At 33.6% G+C, this 6,000-nt stretch overlaps 1 protein-coding gene across 1 annotated transcript in view; it reads left to right on the forward strand.

The window, feature by feature from the left end:
* Positions 1-2,248: 2,248 nt before the first annotated feature.
* The window catches only part of LOC108917643 (diuretic hormone receptor-like), a gene marked incomplete at its 3' end in the record, with an annotated part of 336,010 nt that continues 332,258 nt past the window's right edge, over positions 2,249-6,000 (forward strand). The window contains exon 1 of the mRNA XM_018724358.1: positions 2,249-2,353. The remainder of the gene's footprint in view (positions 2,354-6,000) is intronic.

Below are 6,000 nucleotides of genomic sequence, written 5' to 3' on the forward strand. Positions count from 1 at the left end.
AGAATATATATTTTGTGTCAGTTCATAGCTAGTAAGATCTAAAAAATAATATACAGTGTCTTAAAATTTCATTATAACTAATCACATGTTTAGACAAAAAGATTATTTACTGTTTTGCGGTTAGGCAGATAGTTTTCATGATACCGAGTTAAAAAAAATGCAAATTTTTTTTAAACAAATCTAAGAAAAATAATATATTTTTTTTTGTAAATTTGGAAGGTATACGAAACAAACTGTAAATAAATAAAAGAAATAATTATAGAATATCATTATGTCGAAATTATTAAATATAACTTGTTGTTGTTCGATATTTTAGAGAAATCCGACATCCAACGGGTAGGTGTTTCGATTCACAAACTCTAGGAAATTCTATCGCAAGTCAAATTGTAGGGAATGTTTAACCAGACACAAAGGGATCCACAGTCAGACGGCGTAAATTCAATACAATTTACACATCAAAACGACGAGACTTATAGTAAAACTTTTAATGAACTAAAATTAAATTGGTCTACACAAACGCTTATAGTATTAATTCCATATGTAGCTCATCGCCTACAATCAAGTCGGCAACTGTAAACAAAACAAAAAACACAATGCGAAATTAGCCAGCCTTATTTATTTCTGTGAACTTGGACACAAGTTTTAATGAATCTCTTCTATCATATTGCAGCTGTGACGACACCGTCACTTTTTTTAAAGTAGACAGATGACCTAGACAGGAGAATAAATGTCTCGATGAACAAGTACAACAATCAAATGTTTGTTTTTTTTATTGGTTTACTTTTCTCGTTTACTTCACAGTCAATTCCAATTTAAAAGGATATTTAAAGACAAGAGGTGATGTAAAGAATATCCTAAAAGAAACGGAGGATTTCATGTGAAGAAAAAATATTTTATTAATAAAAAAATTGGCAGTGTTTACATGTTTTTAAAGGGTAGACATTAATATTAAATACGAGATTAAATATGAAAGAGGATATCGGACAAATATATTCCGCGACTCATTTGGCATCTGGAATTTGGAATTTTAGGGAGGGTAGCTTAAAAAACTACAGCACTTAGGCCCCACCTGAGCCGCTAACTAACCTATTACAGAGAAAAAGGTGGTAATGCATTCAAATCCTGCGTTAGTTTTGGGACACCCGATATCTTGTTCCTTTCACTTTTCAGTTAGATATTCATCCAATTTTAATAAAAATAAAGATTCGCTGAATAACATAAATGGTCAAATTGTACAAGTAACAAGTAAAGATGTTGTTGCTGTGACAACTTTGACGACTGGATCAAATTTGGCCATACAAAATAAATAAAGAAATTAGCAAGTCAGAGCAGAGGTCATCGTATAAGAAAACAGAGAGATAATCGCTGTTGTAATACCATATATAGCAGTATAATAGGAACTGTAACAGGCGACAAAATCATTATTCAAATAAAGGAAGCCTTCAATTCAGGCCTCAGCATGCGCTGGAAAATACTAATAAGGCCTGCGCTAAAAATAGCTGGTGATATGGATTAAACAATTATTTTTAGTGCCGACAATTTCATTTTAAAAATTAAATAGGACTCTATGCAATGAATGGATTGCTAATACTTTTTTCCATAGGTTATACATTTTAAATTAAAAATCGTTTACATTACGTCCTTCGAACGAAGGCAACACTGTCTAGTCCTCTATTACCGTACAAAGAAAATTTAATTTGTGTTAGTGGATAGATTTAAGTTGCACTAATGTGATACCCGATCGCAATGCGTTGGTAGTGTGAAAAATTGAAAGTAATTGAACAAAAGTTTTGTGTCAGTGTTGCCAACCTGAAAAAAAATTGAATCAAGCTGTACTTCGTGTCGAATAATGCTGAATTAAAATTGTAAGTAAATTTTATAATCAATTATGGTTACTGTTACAATCGTGCTAAGCATATTATTGAAATTAATAGTATAAAATAAAAAAGAGAACAAAATCTAATCTAAAAATTAACTTATATTTAAGGTACGTTTACTTAAAAAAGTATATCAATTATATCTATCTTCCGTGTTTACATATTTACTCGTATGACTACGTACGTATGTAATTTATTAGTTCTCTTGTGGGTCAGAGGTTGTAATAAATAAACTGCACATTCATAAAACTGTTTCTTAAAAATGGCACTTATCACAGAATGTGACTAATTTTTGTTTATAGCAATGTAAACAGCATGAGATAAAACGTTCACAAGAATGTCCGTACAGTAAAATCGGAAATCGTCTGAAATAGACAGCATCTCGTTTATGCTTCAGTGTAAATAATTAGTGCAATTAAAAGTGTGAAATGAAGTGCGGATAGTGCAAAAAAGTGCGAACTAGTTCTTCTGTCAAGGTAAGAAGTCGTTTGAGTTCGACAGATTCCTTGTTGCGATTTTGAATTGTTTTTCAATCAGTTAATTTGAGTAGGCCATGAAAAATTATGTACAGGGTATTTCATAATAGTCTGTCTTTATTCAAGGGAGTGAATTTACGCATGATTTTAAGTAAAAAACATATATCCGTAAATCCTTCGCTGCCAAGGTATAGGGTGTTCAAGTTTCAATAATTTTTCTGTTTTTTCTTTGTATCTCCCACAATTTTTGAGATATGTAGCTCAAATTTGGAATGTATGCTAACTTAAATTACCTGCACCACTAGTTCTGCCTAATGGTGGTCACGATCTACAGGGTGATACTTTTTTAGGGTCGGATCTCCAAACTTTCTTCCGGTATGCCACTGGTCTTTTCTATTCCCTGTTCAATTTACAAACTTTGTCTCTTGCAATGTTTTCGTATCTGCAGCCGTTTTCGAGCAAAAAATCAAAATGATTTTCTGTATGTAGCTAAATTAAAATCCGGATTTCAATATCATAAATACTATTACGAAACACCCTGTATGTACAGGATAAAAATATAATATTGAAAATTGATGACATATTACTACATATTAGTATAATGTAAAGTTTGAACTCATGTTAAAATTATGTACTTTTAATACTCTGCTCCTTTTTGTAACATACGAATTTTGCCAACATGGTAATTTTTTAGGCTTTAAAAAATTATTAGATAACACCGTCCCTAATTAAAACAAAGCTCACAAAGGACATAATTAAAACAGTACTAATTCATTTCCGTGGGCGCGTTTATTTAAAAATGAGGCATTTTTTCTTGACGTTTGTCGAATAAAGAACAACCAGAAACTCGGAAACATTAGGATATAATTAACATTGCCCTGGAAAAGAGAAACCGGGAGTATTTAGCGATACGAGCAGTAGAACTAATTAACTAAGTAAACAAACCGCTGTAGGGTCACAGAAGGCTGTGGAGAGGTGCTGAGAGATTACGGAATGTTTATCAGTTATGTGCAATGTGCCAGAAATAGTTTTGGTTTCACTGTACAGATTTTTTACTGTAATTTGATATATACGATTGCTTTGATGAGAATCAGTATCTCTGAAATGATACTGTGCGATATTCAGAAAGTCGCCGTAGTTCTAGCAAAAAGACATCTTTATTTCGAAAAATAAGACGTAGAGAACAAAAGTGCGCTCAAAAATAAAAAAAAATTAAGTTCTGTATTTGTAAAATATAACGAGCGTTCAAATAAAAACGTGGTCGAAGTTGGCTCTGACACATTGGACGTAGGGAGTAGCTTATAGCGACCAAATTAACCTCATTTCTCAACGAGCTGTATAGCAGCTGTCAGTTTCAATAACGTTAATGACTATATAACTTTATTTTAAAGCATAATCGTGATAACAATTACAAACAATTAAAGGAGCTGCGGAAAGTGTCCCCCTCCTTGTTCCAAGCACTTTTCACACCTGTTCCTCAAAGAATTAAAGACATTTTCTAAGATGCTCGGGGTATTGTTAATTTCACGAATCTTGTCTATAAGTCGAGCTTGCAGATGGTTTAAATCAGGAATAGGCAGTTCAAAAATAGTAATATCACATGACCTCGGTGGAAATTCATGTTCAGCATTGAGACTTATTAGTCGATTTTGGAAAACTTCCCTCAACATATTCATCGTCTCGCCTACCGTATGTGCCCTTGCGCCATCTCGTTGAAAGTAAAAGTTTGTAATTTCGTTTTCTTCCAGCTGGTTAACAAAAGGAGCGATAATTTCTTCTCTATACCTTTGCGCAGTAAGAGTACCATTAAAAAAAATAGGTCCATAAATCTTCCTTTGATTGAGAGCACACCAAACTCCAATTTTTTGAGCGTGTAGAGGGCCCTCGACAAAAAAGTTATCTGGTTTTTCAGAAGACCACATTCTCATATTCTGTGAGTTTACGCAACCACTTAAATGAAACCAGGCTTCATCAGAAAAAAAGGTGATATTATGAAGTTCACCGTAGTTGTTTAAAAACCACTCACAAAATACAGCCCGTCGCGGAAAATCAACTTCATGAAGTTCTTGCTGACAAGTTAAACGATAGGAGAACAAACGCAAATCTTTTTTTAACACTGTGTGGCAGGTACCGACTGATACTCCCACCATTTGTGATAAAACACGTACAGAAGTTCTTGGCGCATTTATTTGTTGGACATTTTCTTTTAATTCTTCAGTCCGCTTTTTAGGTCGGCCGCTTCCTTCTTTTCTTGTTACACTGCCCGTTTCACGAAAAACATTAACACAACGCTGAACTGCACTTTGAAAAATTTTGTACTCAACAACGCCGGGAAATTGATTTTGAAATTCTATTAAATATTCCTCAATAGAATACTTCCATATTCCATCAACTTTGCGTCCATTTCTAAAGTAGGACTCTATGATAAACACTTTTTGTTCTTGAGAAAACACCATTTTAAATGCTTTTTAAAACGAAAATATTCAAATTGATAGCGGCGATATAGCGCTTTGACAGATGACGTTTAAGTTCATTTGCTATACGCTACGCCCTACGTCCAAATTTTCAGAACCAACTTGACCACGTTTTTATTTGAACGCTCGTTATATAAAACCTTTATACAGAGACCATAACCCCTGTATACTATTGTCTTATAAAACAAATATGCTGGTTTGTCGTTTTTTGGCCCGCTATTTACGAGGCAGCCGTATGGTGTCCAAAGAAGAGGTTTATACGTGTTTTATAAAAGCTATTTTTCTCAACATGAACGAGACGAATGTTGTATTAATGTTTTCAGTATACCAGTACAACAAAACTTTTTATCAATATAATATATGCGTTTCCATACTATATCGTTTTATTAATAATAGAACTAAAAGCTTTGGCTATTGCTGATTGTTAGTCATATAAGATAGGTACCTACTCAAGAGTTAATGTTTACCGATATACACTCATAAACAATAAAATTAAATATGTATCTAAAATCTCAAAAACTGCTTGCAACGAAAATTTTATTGATGAAATATACTATGATACCTTTAAAAAACCAGGCGTCTTTAAAATTTAGCAATCGTCTGTAATAAATTTTGAAAAATGACACAATTTTCGACTGAATAAAAAATAAAGAATCTGTACATAACAAGTTATACTTAATAGTAGTTCCAATAACAGAACTGTATTGGCTTATTATTATCGGTCGATAGCCGCACGGTTTAAGGCGTCAATACTTAAATAGAGGTGTGCTATTCTACCCGGGTTCGATTCCCGCGGCCGGTAGACCGTAGATTAGCTATGCTTTTACGGAGGATTGGCACCCTCTATGCATGTATGGTAGGGTGGAAGAATGTTGGCTTGGGTCAATGTGCGAGATTGACACCGGTTGGCATTTGACCACCCCCCTAATTAATGAGGTTTTCCAGGTTTCCCTCATTCCTACACTGAATGGTGGTTAGGGTCTCCCAACATTAAGTCGTTCCTGGGCGCAAACAGCGCCTGCTTAATAATAATAATATGCCGCCTCCTCCCCGCACAAGTCTCCGACTTCTGGGCTAATTCTCATGGTTAGAATGAGGAGTAGAGATATTATTATTATTATTACTATTATTATTATTATTATTATTATTATTATTATTATTATTATTATTAGT

This window comes from Anoplophora glabripennis, unplaced genomic scaffold, assembly GCF_000390285.2.
Source record: "Anoplophora glabripennis isolate ALB-LARVAE unplaced genomic scaffold, Agla_2.0 scaffold44, whole genome shotgun sequence".
Lineage (NCBI taxonomy): Eukaryota > Metazoa > Arthropoda > Insecta > Coleoptera > Cerambycidae > Anoplophora > Anoplophora glabripennis.